Source organism: Schistocerca gregaria, chromosome 1 (genome assembly GCF_023897955.1).
Source record: "Schistocerca gregaria isolate iqSchGreg1 chromosome 1, iqSchGreg1.2, whole genome shotgun sequence".
Classification (NCBI taxonomy): Eukaryota; Metazoa; Arthropoda; class Insecta; order Orthoptera; family Acrididae; genus Schistocerca; species Schistocerca gregaria.
In genome coordinates this window covers 1127771469-1127786765 of record NC_064920.1, presented here as the reverse complement: position 1 = coordinate 1127786765, position 15297 = coordinate 1127771469, and the positions used below count along the sequence as shown (strand labels likewise).

Sequence of the window (15297 nt, the reverse complement as noted above, 5' to 3'; positions counted from 1 at the left end):
CTATAGTGGTGGCGTAATAGCCCAATCAACATAGACCAAAAAGGCCGAATATCGGGAATAATTCGGGTCGTTGGAAATTTTTGTGCATTGGTAGGAATGGAAAAACATACTAGATATCCTGACTGGTGAAGGGTGAGTGTGAGGGCCGGAGGTGTGTTTGAAGTTCCGTTTTGTACGTTTTTCTTGAGTAATTCGAAATTGAGCGCCGCGCGGGATTAGCCGAGCGGTCTCAGGTGCTGCACTAGTGGACTGTGCGGCTGGTCCCGGCGGAGGTTCGAGTCCTCCCTCGGGCATGGGTGTGTGTGTTCGTCCTTAGGATGATTTAGGTTAAGGGGGGTAAGGCACCACAGGACATTTTAATTTGCACTGTCTATATTTTTACAAATAAATTCATATAACTTCGTCAGCATGACCAGGAAGGATTCAGGATTCACACTCATAGCAGTGAAAGTTCAAAAACACGAAAAAATAATATTTTTTAAATGTGAAATTTCATGATTATTTTCACTTACTGTTGGCTGTATTTGTTGGTATAGGTACACTTTTCTTCATAAGTAAGAGAGATCCTTCGATGAATTTTGCACAGCTTACAAACCATACTTACAGGTGTATGAAAGTCTAGAATTTATTTAATCTATGGAAAAATGAATGGGCTGTTACGTTTAAACTTTGTGTTTAGAGAAAACTCGAATTTAATAGTTAATTATCTCAATTTTTACCGTAGTTTTTAACAGATGTGGGAAATTCTAGAGTTTCATACACCTGTAAGTATGGTTTGTATGCTGTGCAAAATTCATCCAAGAATCTCTCTTACTTATGCAGGAAAGTGTACCTACAACAACAAATGCAGCCCCAAGTGAAAAAATGATGAAATTTCACATGTAAAAAAATTGTTTTGCTATTTTTTTTCAATTTCCTCTGCTATGAGTGTGAATCCTGAATCCTTCCTGGTCATGCGAACAAAGTTTTATGAATTTATTTGTAAAAGTATAGGCAGTGTAAATAAAATGTCCTGTGATGCCTCTCCTGCTCCAAGTCGGCCCGTTTCACGGCCAACCCCCCCTTAAGTAGTGTGTTAAGCTTAGGGACTGATGACCTCAAGATTTAAGTCCCATAAGATTTCACAGACATTTGAACATTATTCTTTAAATCCGTGGCCTCCAGCAGAACGTATCCCAGTGCAAAATTTTACAACGTGGGGTTTCATGCAAAAATGTCTTGCTCATTTTTTTATTTATTTTTTCTTTGTGGGGCTAATAGTTCACGAGTAGCGAGCGATAGACTGTGAAAATCTTGTGTGTGATATATGAAGGCCAGCTGTAACTTTGCAGGTTGCGTAAAACGAGAGCGGTAGCGGCAGCTGTGTTAGGTCATAAATTCCGAGCTTGTGCCGGTAGTACCGGGTAATGCACAGAACGCTGTTTGGCAGTGCGACGTCAGCTGTGTTGCTTACGCAAAGTGAACACGGTCGGTTGTAAGTGACAAGTTGCGCTAACTCTTCCGCCTGTTCGAGTCTGCGCGGTGTAGGGCGCAGCACGTACCAACCCGGCGCCTGGTGTCACAATGCGGCTGGGACGGTCGCCAGACAGACCCTCTCCCCTCCCTCCCTCCCCCCCCTCTAACCCCCTCCAGGTCGCCATTGACCGCGTGGCACCACGTGGCTTGTCAGCTGACCGCCACGTCGCCGTCTTCCCCTTCGCCTGGCGCTGCCCCCTCCACATCACACAGCCGTGGCCTCACTGTTTGGTGCCACTATTAGCAGCGTACACACTGGGAAGGCCGCCCTTGAAGCGGCTACCCTGAGAGCCTTCTGCAACATGTGAATCTTGGAACGTGCTAGGACAGTTCTGTCATTGGTCTTTATCCTGTGCCGTCAGGTGGGCAGGAAGTAACTGCTCGCGTCTCCATAACATAGCACTCCGCCTTCAGGCCACAAGTGACCCATCGAGACCATCCGACCGCCGTGTCATCCTCAATGAGGATGTGGATAGGAGAGGCATGTGGACAACACACCGCTCTTCCGGTCGTTATGATGGTTTTCTTTGACCGGAGCCGCTACTATTCGTTCGAGTAGCTCCTCAATTGGTATCACGATGCTGTGTCCAACCCGAACAATGGCAATAGTGCACGGCGGCTCGGTTGGTCACCCATCCAAATGCAGGCCACGCCCGACAGCGCTTAACTTCGGTGATCTGACGGGAACCGGTGTATCCACTGCGGCAAGGCCGTTGCCACTCCATAACATAGCCTGATGAATCACCAAAGTATCATACTTTGTATAAGATTAATAATAGGCTTGTTAAACAAAATAAACCAGAAGAACATGGACAATGAGCAGTTATTAAACAAAATTAACATACTGGTATACAACCACATCGATTTCTAGTTACTGAACGCCGGATGACCTATAACAGGGTCAATTGGGTATTTTCAATCGCTTATTAGTAATTAGTTAGCCGTAATTCTGTTCATAATATTAGATGTTTCAGGAAGGTCTGCAACTGTGTCATTCATGGTTTAAATAATAAAGATTGCTTCAGTTACTACATATTTTGTTGCTTAGCACAAAGCATTTTTTGTAGAGTATTCTCATTTTCAAGTGCATTTATACATTTGTTTACATGTATATGTTTGGTGATATTAGCATGTGTGATTTTCTTCCTCTCTTGCGCCTTTTTGCGGTTAGACTGCAATCGGAAAAAGAGGCAAATGAATTTTTGCTTATTTTTAAGTGCTGATGTTACAAAAAAAAAATACCATTTACAACATTAGCATTTAAAAACACGCAAAAATTCATTTGTTTGTTTTCCCAGTTGCAGTACAACCGCAAAAAGACACAAAAGAGGCAGAAAACCACGCATGTAAACATCACCAAAGGTATTCAAGTAAACAAATGTACAAATACACTTGAAAATTAGAATAAATTCTGGAGACACGTTGTGCTAAGTATCAAAATGTAAGTAACTGGTGCAGTTTTCAGTATTTATATCAACCAATTAGCCACTTTTTTGCAGGATAACCCCTAATCCTGTTTAAACTAAAAAAAATCAGTAAATAGACTTATGATGTGGCAATTACGATAGCAGCTAAGTGCCCAGTCTTCTTAACTGCTCAATCATATTTCCTAAGATAGCCTTATGTCAAAATAAATTAAAATTTCTTCCTTAAACAGTTATCTATTCATCTGTGTCGGAAAACGATGTAATATTCAGTAACTTTCGTCGTTTCAATTAGATTTGTACGTCCTACGAAGAAAAAATGTTGTACACAGCATAAGCCTAAGGAGGAGTAAGCTGCCGTAACGGCTGCTTATGCCTGCGCAGGTTAGGTTATGCGTGGGGCGTCTCGTGGCTCACGACACGAGCAGACGTAACCAGGCATTATGTCTCCTTATTCCTCCTTATACGGCACGTTCATTAGTTCGTCGCTAAAACACCGGACAGGTTGGACTTCTATACAAGGTAAATGTTAATAAAACCGACAAACAGTAGGGATGGATTACTGGTGGGAATTGGAGGTTGTACGAAGATGTGTTCGGAAAGGTATCGTTGCCACGGTAGATGGCGCTGACTAATGGAACTTCCTCTGACCGTGTGCCTTGTGTTCCTTGCGAACAAGCCTAGATGGTGTTTGGTTAAGGCCAAGGAGATGGATACGGTCTAGAGGCAGCAAGGCTATACCAAAACAAGTACCTACCTCGAGCTTGTACTGGGGTTCGTCTCAATATCCTGCAGAACTCACTCCCCCGAATCTAGTGCATACCGTCTCCCAGCAGGTTCGTCTGTCTGAAAGGACCCACGACCACAAAGACGCAAGAAGAAGGACTTGAAATGTGCGATGTGGTTGGTGTCTGTGAGTGTACTTGTTTTGGTATAGCTGTGCTGCCTCTCGACCGTTTCCATTCGCTTAGCCGTGCACGAACAACATCTTCGCTTGTTCCCAACACGAATATCGGTCCATTCTGCTGTTAAAGTATGCTCCGTCAACCACACAGTCTGCAACACACAAGGAACACAGAGCATGTGGTCAGAGGAGTTGCCATTCGTCGGTGCCATCTACTGTGGCAACGATGCATATCCGGACACAAGTTTATAGAATCTTTTTCCTCCGCAGCAGGTCTAGAATCCGTCCCTACAGTTTGTCGGGTTTATTAATGTTCACCTTGTGTATATGATTGGACACGACCGTAAAAAGTCCGAGATGTGCGGCTAACGCCAGACGCCTGTCAACCCTATACCCGGTGTAACGTAAGTCACCCACTTGCTGAAGCTGACACTAAATAAACGGAAATTGCAAATCACTCATGCAGACCACCATTAGTAGCTTTCTACCTTTCCTTCGTTGCTGAGCATTGCACTCTCACAAACTTCCGACTGAACACAATTGACTGAATAGCCACTGTACATTTTCCTTGTTTGCTGTCAACTCCTGCAATTGAACGAGTTACGTTGCCTCAGGTAGCTCTACTGTTTGCTGGTAGAGGCGTGTCAAACTACACTCATGCTCATAAATTAAGGATAATGCTGCTACATGGTGAAACAACGCTCTGGTGGGCGGTTTGCGGGTTTATATCAACTCGGGGTTTGACTATGCGGTGCATTAGACCTGCGGTCGTCGCATGGTGGCGCTGGCACCAGTCCACATACACAGAGGTGTGTTGGCGCATGTCAGAGTACGGTGCAGTGAGTAAGTGAGCAGACATTTTCAGACTGTGTGTTGAAAATGACTCAAAGAACGCACATTGATGACGTTATGAGGGGTAGAATACTAGGGCGACTGGAGGCTGGTCAAACACAGCAGGTCGTAGCACGGGGCCTCCGTGTGTCACAAAGTGTGATCTCAAGATTATGGCAACGTCTCTAGTAGACAGGCAACGTGTTCAGGCACTACTGTACGGGACTTTCACAGTGTACAACACCGCAAGAAGATCGATATCTCACCATCAGTGCCCGCCGACGGCCAGGGAGTACTGCAGGTAGCCTTGCTCGGGACCTTACCGCAGCCACTGGAACAGTTGTCTCCAGACACACAGTCTACAGACGACTGAACAGTCATGGTTTATTAGCCCGGAGACCTGCAAGGTGCATTCCACTGACCCCTGGTCACAGGAGAGTCCGTAAAGCCTGGTGTCAAGAAGACAGTACATGGTCATTGGAACAGTGGTCCCAGGTTATGTTCACGGACGAGTCCAGGTACAGTCTCAACAGTGTTTCTCGTCGGGTTTTCATCTGGCGTGAACTAGGAACCAGATACCAACACCATAATGCCCTTGAAAGGACCTGTATGGACGTCATGGTTTGATGGCGTGGGGTGGGATTATGATTGGTGCACGTACACCCCTGCATGTCAGGTGTGTTGGGACGTCATTTTGCACCTGTATGTCCGCCTTTTCAGGGGTGCAGTGGTTCCATCTTCCTCTTGATGGTTGATAACGCACGGCCCCACCAAGCTACCATCGTGGAGGAGTACCATGATACAGAAGATATCAGGCGAATGGAGTGGCCTGCCTCTTCTCCAGACCTAAACCCCATCGAGAAAGTCCGGTAAGCTCTCGGTCAACGTATCGCTGCACGTCTTGAAACCCCTACGACACTTCAGGAGCTCCGACAGGTACTAATGCAAAAATTGGAGGCTTTACCCTAGCAGCTGCTTGACCACCTGATCCACAGTATGCCAATCCGTTGTGCGGCCTGTATACGTGTGCATGGTGATCATATCCCATAATGATGTCGGGGCACATGCGCAGGAAACAGTGCCGTTTTGTAGCACATGTGTTTCGGGACGGTTTTCTCAACTTATCACCAATACCGTGGACTTACAGATCTCTGTCGAGTGTGTTCCTTATGTGCCTATGCTGTTAGCGTCAGTTTTGTGTAGTGCCACGTTGTGTGACACCACATTCTGCAATTAACCTTAATTTATGAGCATGAGTGAAGTCGCTAGGACATTCACGTCGTCAAAAAATGAAGTCGTAATTATGATGACACAGCACACCATACAGTAACGTTGTTGCTATGCAAAGACGGTCTGTAGCTGACAATGAATACGTTTTTATTGTGCCCAGCATCAAAAACTTTGTTTACTAAAATATCCATTAAGATGGAAATGGGCTTCGTCTGACCTCCACAGGTTGTTAACTAACGAAAAACTTATCGTCGTCGTTTATCTTTTCGAGCATTTGTTGACAGAATTATCGTCGCATTAGTTACTCGTTGGGTTTCTGTAATTTGCATGGATGTTAATGTAGATCCTCTACCGATGTACTTCGAACACCAGGATTATTCGCCTATAAAGACAATGTAGTATGACAACCGACTAAACGGTGTGGGCTTCTTACTACAGGAAATCGGAGAGATTAGATATTGTATTCTGTACGAACGATTCGCACACAGCCTGGAGCTCCCTTTATCATTGCTGAACCAGTTTTCTCAAAACTACGAATCCGCATCGTAACTGCTTATGCTGACTGAATATGACAGTGGCGTTTAAACTAAAGCTCTGTATACGCAGACTTCAGTCATTTTGTAAAAAGTTTTGAAAGCAAAACGACATTGCCCACCGCTCTTACCAAGTTAACTAAATGGCAAGTTAACTAAATGGCAAGATGAGTTGGTTTCTATATTAAACTCAGCATCAACGGGCTACCAACACAAATGTCAAATCTTACCGTTTCTCTGAATCACCTTGCACAAATGCAGCATAATAAAAAAAAAGTACAAGCAACCATATTCGACTTTTATTCATTTCATGCGAATTTCGAGTGGTTTTCACTCATACTTGGTACTGTTTCCTTTCAAGTGCACCATGATAAAACACTATCAAATCGAGGATAAGGGAAAAAATGTGCAAAAAGTAGCGAACTACGTTTTGAGTATTGCCAAGAAGCCTTATACCACGAAATTGTTTTCACTACAGAGCTCTTATGCTAACCAGCACTTCATGTAAAGAGAAATAGTCATGTCATTCGAAAATTGTAGAAAGTAGATGCCGTCGGAGGAAGCATTCACCGATGCGAACTAAGAACTGAGATAAGTTAAGCCTTGTGAAAACCAAACTTTCATGAGAATCAGCCTCAGAAAGCGCTACTGAGAAATATGCCTCAGTGCTTGCAGAACAGAACTCGCAGTGGCGATGATCAGGATTCAAATTCTCATCCGGTCATTCAGATTTATGTTATCCATGATTTCTCTAAATCTCATCAATGGGAATGCCGAGTGGTTTCCTTTAAAAAAATCTCCATGGTTGTTATGTACAAGATTGTGTAGAGTCGCTAATGACCTAGTCGTCGACAGAACGTTAAACCATTATCGTCCGTCTTTTCATAACAGTCACCAACCATTCGTTCGTAATCCTACCTCGAAAATCGAATATTGATCGAGTTCTTTAAATGCGAACACTTTTGGTTAGCCCTCACCTTAAATGTTAATGACTAATGAAACAACAGATTTACTGTTACTAGTCACTGTTTATTTATCTACAGGACGAGTTTCAAAAGTTTAAATCTCCGTCATCAAGTGGATTTACATTTGTTAGTATATGTGTGTCGTGATACGATGTTTTGGAGGAACTTGTCGCACTGTCTCCAGTGGTCACATGTACCTTTCACTGTCGTACGTCACGTGTATTCTAGCATATTTTGTAAACAAGGAAGTGATCTTTGTTTACAAAATATGAGAGTTTACATTTGATATGTTACGACAGTGAAAGGAACCTGTGACAAATGACGAAAGTGCCGGAATTTCCTCCAAAAATCGTAACATGGCACACACATACGTCACACTAACAAATGTAAATATGCCTAACGGTGGAAGAGGAGATAAACAGTGACTGGTAATAATAAAAGTGTTGTTCCTGGCGACGTTGATCGAGTTCCTATACAAATTTGCAGGTGGAGCGTTTAAAAAGCTTCGTGTAGCATTATTTACAAACAATAACGTAAGTAGCTGCACGAGATTTATTATATTACACGTCTATGAAATGCCGATTAAATTATTGGCGGCACTTTAAAATGGTTGAGAAATTGATGTTGTCTTATAAATACACTGAAAATTATTTCCCACTAGAAAAGTGAAATACCATTCGCTAAAGAAGCTAGGTTTTTCTAGTACACAGGTTATACAATGCCAAAAAGGGGTTGGAGTTAGATCATGCCAAATCGTGTTTTCCATTTCGAACTAATCGCCAGTAGCCGTTTATATTGGTAGTCAGAAGAAGAGCTCTGAAGACAAGTGACATCGTTGTTTTCGGCTGAGACATACACTCCTATGACCGCTCAACGTGCCGAAGAACCACTGATAAAGCCGCAACAGTGTTCCAAGAAAGACAGCACTGCAGTAAAAAGCGCAGGAAAACATAAATGGAAGAGAAAATTATCGCTTAGTTTTTCCATTTTTATTTGAAATACTCAGATACAATATTCTCTTCACGAACTGGGCTTACTAACACCGAATGAGGTTAACTCTTGTGAAGAGGACTTACTTGTCTGTGAGTAATCTAGGGAGAAGCCTTTGTCAACAGTACCCATAAATTCTAGCGACATACTTCGCCTCTACCAACGTTTCTGACTAACTCACAACGTCGTATCTTCTTCGTCTACTGTCATGTGAAAGAAATGTATGGTGCCAAACAAAGTCTAAGTAAAACATTAATATCAACGCTATGGTCGTCTCTCCACTTCGTGTGTCAACGGTACCCTCGTCTCTCCGTTCCGTGTGAATTACTGGTGCAGCAGACAGAGAATGCGTTGATATAGAAACAGGTAAATCTCCTTGACGTGGCAGAAAATTGAACGTGCTGCTAGAAATAACAGTCGAGAGATCCGCCTCGGCGCCTTCTTGAACAGGCGCCAAGATTAGCTCTTCAGAGCAGGTGTTGGCCGCAGGATGTTTACAACTTGACGCTCTACTTAGACTGGCGTACGGATGGAGGAGGTAGTGTTCCCAGACATCCACTTTATGGTATATTACGAAAATTTTTTGTATCATCAGGCTGTTTCATCCGACATTTCACCAAATTATGAGACAGAAATAATGAAACTTACATAATTCTTTTCTAGAATAATTGTGCACCTTTCCTGAGTAGAAATTTCTTCTTTTTGGACCACCTTTAAGTGGCAGTACGTGTTAGTTTCTTTAGTATACATATGGATCAAGCAGCGCACTTGTTTCTCAATATTGATGAATGCGAACCAAGAACTGTTATAACCTAACCCCTTATTTAAATTAGGGGAGGCAGATAACGTACCGTCCCCTGGAAACCCTTCTAAAAGCCGTAGTAAAATGTTGCGATAACCATAAGTGCACTGCGTCCATAACGAATAAAACTTTTCCTATTTATGTATGTTAATGTGCTGTCAAAGATGAAATATTATTTTGGAACGAGAAAACTCTCCACTTTTACGTATTTTGAATTCAAAAATATTAATAATAAATATATTTGTGTGTAATAAATTCTATGGATAACAAGGACTATACCGTGTCATGGAATTTCAATATAAATGCGTGTTAAAGGCTTAGGTGAATAAAATGATCAGTCTGGTATGAGACCTCAGTCCTACTACATGCTTTTGTACGAGGTTGCTTCTGATCGAACTATTTTGTTAATTGTATATAAGTTTTTTAACATTTTTGTATAAAGAGTACTTGTCCTTTTAATATCATTTCATACTACTCCCTCCATATGAATGTAATTAAGTGGAAATAGTTATCGTTATAATTCAAGTTTTATCATTGGGCATCTGCCATTCTTTTGTCGTAATGGTGCATTAGCAACCATTACATGAAAAATATTCACATGATTTTTGGGCTTCAACTAAAAACTAACACGAAAAAACCTTTAAATATTTCTGCTATCAGGAACAGAAAATAATTTTTGCAGAAAAGTTCTTATTAAATATGCAGCACGAATGAAAAGGCAATAAATAATAATGAGTTTCACGCTGGCTTATGGGTAAATCGCTGATTTAAAAATCCTGTTTTCACTTCCTTAAATATAATTCAAATGATATTTAACAGCAGAAAAGGTCAGTGTTTAACAAGGAAATTACGTAACATTGAGAATAATATTTCAGCTACGTAGGTGATTATATGGTGTCTCTTTCTGCAACAATATTTATGTGGCATTAACAACTACAGTTATCAGTCACGCGTATTTTTGAGTTATCCGTGTGTGTTGACAACAGAAGTAAATTGTTATAACCCAGTTTAGTGCCTTTACTCAGAATTATTTGCCTATGTGGCAGTATTGATGATTGTTAGCTTGTATTTTAGTCGCTACTACAAACTGTGCGAAATATATGCGACGTCACGACTTATAGATATTTTCATCCATGAGTCCAAACGTAACAGACCGAAGAGAGAGAGAGAGAGAGAGAGAGAGAGAGAGAGAGAGAGAGACGATATTGTAAAGGTGAGATAACGTGGAATATAAGCTACTTGCCTACTTGGGGAATTGTAGAATTGCTTTGCGTAAGCTACTTATAAAAGAAAGGGTTTCCAGGCACAACACATTGCCATGAGCATGTGAGAAGGGGAGGCAATGTGGATGCACTTGAATTTCATCTAAATTACTTCCTATTAACCATAAAAAGAGAGCTACTTGAACAAGCTATTGAGGGTAGGGGTCGGCCGCTGTGGCCGAACGGTTGTAGGCCTTTAGTCCGGAACCGCGCTGCTGATGCGGTCCCAGGTTCGAATCCTGCCTTGGGCATGGATGTGTGTGATGTCCTTAGGATAGTTAGGTTTAAGTAGTTCTAAGTCTAGGGGACTGATGTCCTCAAATGTGAAATCCCATACAGTTTAGAGCCATTTGAACCATTTTTGATGGAAGATTTTTGATACATGGCCTAAACTTGGCTCTTAGTTCCTCATAACTTCCCAAAATAGCTCTCTAACAATTTATCTGACTAGTCATGAGTATGTGAACGTCACTCTTATTGTACCAAAATTACTTACATTTAAATAACTTGAGATTCTCTATTGAAATTGCTAGCTGGGATAATAACTGGATTAGGGAATCGAGAATTAGAGTTATGAGATGATCAATAATGAAGACCTGGGATCTACTCATTCTTAAATCGACATGAATCATTTGACCATGAAGACACGTATATAAAAAAAACTGGTTCCCGTTATTAATGTACTGTAGCACAATATTATTTGTGGGAAAGGAACAAGTTATCATTAAATGATTTCTATACACGAGAGCGGCGAATACCGCGAACATTGTGGGACATGTAGAGTATCGGACATTCGCACACGCATTCAGTGAATCATTCGGAACAAGAACTCCACTGTAGTTCTACAGCATGCAGTGTTACGGAACGAAGACAGAGATGCACTACCACATGAGCATGGGGAAAGTTGCAAGTTCCCGAGAACTGTTATGTCTCAGAAAACCACGAGTTTAAACGTCTCTTACTATTGCACCCAAATGATTAATAAACGCGGGAGGTGATCTTATTCCACCACTGGTATTGTAGATGTAGTTGGATTGTCCAAGAGACACGTGACCGTTCATTATTACATTGTTATCAAGAAATCAACTAGAGTTGCAAAACCAGGTTCACATAATCGTTCATATTGTACACATAATTTGAATACCTGAAAGCTTTTCTAATAAATCTAACCTTATCCATTGTAAGCCAGACTGTGGTGCACGTTTCACAGGTAAGACGTTTCAGAATTTCTGTCTTCGATAATACAATAAAACGATTATGAATTATGAACTCAAGTGACGCGCCTTAGTTCGCATTGATTAGTCCGCTTAATGAAAGCTTGGTTTTTTCATTGGTTAACTCACACTTTATTCAAGGCATTATTGTTTATATATATAAATTGAGACATGGTTTATTGCAATAATAGTTGCCTGACATTGAAACCAATAGTATTTGTATCGATCAGAACCAAGAAGCATGTACCTGTGAGTTGATACTGCGAAGTACTTCTCTGATAACTGTAATACTCTGCAGATCCCCTCTGGGATACTTTCAGCTTTTTATGAGAATTCTGGCAGACAAGAAGAAACGGTAGTTTGTGGAGATTTCCATTTAGATTTCTTAAAAGATACGGCTAGGGAAAATGAATTAGAATTATTATTTGGGTGTTTCAGTCTAATTTCAGTAGTCAGCTGTCCAACTAGTGTGCAGCAAAATAGTAAGACACTGACTGATAACATTTTCATTGGCAATGGTCAGTAGTGAAACAATCAATGCATATCCAGTTGTTAATGGACTATCTGATCATGATGTTCTATTAATGCAAATAAACAGTTTTTCACCTTACAACCCGGAGGCAGGTTAATGCATAGCAGTGAGGCTGTAACACTGCATCTGTTTTATCTAACTTCTTTGTCTGTTTTTACTTAATGTGACTTCTACAGTACTATGCTCTTTGATGTAACTTATATACAAATGTTTTATCAATTATTTATGACTATTTATGGATGTCATTTGAAAAGTAATGTACTGTGAAAGAATGGGAATGTTAAAACTTTAAAGAAAAGGTGGACCCGGCGGGTTAAAAGGCAAAGCTCCTTTGTGGCAAGAGTTAGCCGACGGCTGACAGGCAAAGTGTTCGCATCTTGTGAACTGGACGAGGCAAGAGGAGCAACAAGATTATATAACATAGTGTTGGATGTAGAGAAGTAATTTGGCTTATAATTCATGGCATACTTTGGCAAACTGTATATTATGAAAATCTGGCGCTAAGAAGTGAATTTTTAGAGCTTGTTACACAGCCAGAGACATGGGAGGTTTTTCTGCCCTTTTTGAATAGCTCCAACAGATTGGATTCCCATCACCTTCATCTCAAATTATCAGTTGAGTACTGTATAACTGCAAAGGCCAGTGATGCAATTCCATTTTCAATCATATGTTTTTATTCTGTAAACTTTGTGCTGAACATTCGTATTTTATCCTTTCTCATCTTCCTAGACAGAATCCTATCCCAAGTACTACGATATTTCCGAGTATCCTGTTTTATTGAGCTGAAAAGTAATTTTGGTAAATCTTCACTACAGTTAGTAAACTTTGTGCCGAGTAGTGAATTTCAGCATATGTTTTGAAGTACTTGTCTTTTGCATAAAAGGATAATTAAAGTACAACTGTCAAGAAAAGATTTAAAATATTCAGATTAAAGATAACTCTTATTGAAATCTCAGTACAGTATTACAGTTAGCTGCAAAAATGGTGATGATTAAGAATAATTACTGGCTAGTAGACTTTGAAGGCTATTTATATTTTCGTGTATGTATAGTTAGTAGCATTTCTCATATAGTGTTGTGACTAGAAATTTTTGGCCTTGATTTAAGTCTGCTAAAGATTAGTTTCTGGATCTCCAAACTAACTGTTGATCCATATTTAAGTTTCATATTACAATTACAGCGTTAATGAAATGCATTTGGCAGCTGTCTAACTTTCGTGTGCTATAATAAGCAACTTGTTTTACTAGCCAAACTATACTAGGTATCACGTGTTCCATTTGAGCTAAATAGTATAATTATGTGAATCCTCCTTGAGAATACAAATAATAATAGCAATAGAGAACTTAATTCGCTGAAAACCACTTCAAGGCCAGTATTTACCGATAACTAAACTAATAAATGAAACCACTTGTCCAAGTTAATATTGCTACACCCCATTGGTAATTATTTACCTAGAACAATCAGTAGCTTTGTACTTCATTATATAGATAGTAAACGTTATTGAGAGCTAGTTGCAAAAACGGTTAATATTCCTTCTGCGTTACTCGTGCCAATCTACTGTTACATTGTTTGATGAATTGCGTTAGTGCTTGGTGTCCTATCTACAAAACGTAATTTCAGTATTAAGTAATGCCAATCCGAATAGTTGACTTCCTTTATGAACCAGGCTAGTACTTGTTACAGCTTTGCCTAACTAGGTTGGTGACAGTTTCCTTTTTATGTAATTGCAGTTTACTTTATTACTAATAAAACTTTGGTTCAATTCATTTTTTTTCTGTTATTGTTTACTTTCAATAGAAATCTTTAGAGAAACGAAAATAGTCCGATACCTTAGCCATTGTATGCATGGTCATTGTCAAATTAAAATCCTTTTTCAGGTGTAACGTTATCGATGTACTGTAAATTTAGTAATAGCTGGTAGTGTTATAAGGCTGATTAATGAGCACGGAATACAATGTTTTAAGAGTAGTGTGAGATGAGCTATATGTAGAAAATGTCTGTCAATATTTGAAAGTTGCTTTCCTAAAAAATTATCCAAAAGTTACCTTAAAAAACAAGTAAGCCATGATTCACTAAGGGAATGAAAATCTCATGTAAGATGAAGAGCGAAATTTGTGTAATGGCCAGAGTAACTCAAGATCCCACATTACTTGCATACTGCAAAAAATACTGTAATCTTTTAAGGAAAGTCACTAAAATGTCCAGAAGTATGCATGTACTGCCAGAAATAAATAATGTAGACAATAAGATTAAAACTATATGGGACATTGTCAAATGGAAGACAGGACAGCCAATCAGTGTTTAAGATTCCATAACAATTAAGCTAAATGACAATATTGTGACTGATAATTCACAAGCTGAAAGTACTTTTAACAAACACTTTATAAATGTAGCAGCAAATTATGATTAAATGGTTCAGTTGAAGAAACAAGAGAATATATTAAAGATGTCATTCCACGAAATTTTAAACAATTAGAAGTAGCAACAACGTACTTAATTGAAATTAACACAATTAAAGAAATTCTAAAAAACAATTTTTGTGATCTCTTTAATGTCGTTGATTCTGTACATCATGATATTCCTAGAAAATCTCCTTTTTTTGGCTTTACACACAGCTGGTTTAAATCGTATCGACAAACAGACTGCGAAGGTTTGTGCTGACTAATTCAGCCAATGTTGGGAAGGTGGAACATTTCAGTGACTGGGTAAAACCACAGGTTCAATTTGCGGTCCCCTCCTATTCCTTGTATATGTGAATGACCTTTCATGTAACACTGAACAAGCAAAATTTATAATTTTTGCAGATGTACTAGTGTTATAATATATTCCATTACAGAGAAAGCAACATAAGAGTTTGTAAATGATATTTTCCCAAAAATTATAAAGCGAGTCGAAGAAAATGGATTCCCCCTAAATTTCAAAAAGAACACACTACATTTAATTACGTACAAAAGGTTCAAATGGCTCTGAGCACTATGGGACTCAACTTCTGAGGTCATTAGTCCCCTAGAACGTAGAACTAGTTAAACCTAACTAACCTAAGGACATCACACACATCCATGCCCGAAGCAGGATTCGAACCTGCGACCGTAGCTG

The 15297-nt window shown here is 40.0% G+C and overlaps 1 pseudogene; it reads right to left on the bottom strand.

The window, feature by feature from the left end:
- Positions 1-2115: 2115 nt before the first annotated feature.
- LOC126292432 (5S ribosomal RNA) lies at positions 2116-2233 on the bottom strand (annotated as a pseudogene).
- Between the last annotated feature and the right edge of the window lie 13064 nt (positions 2234-15297).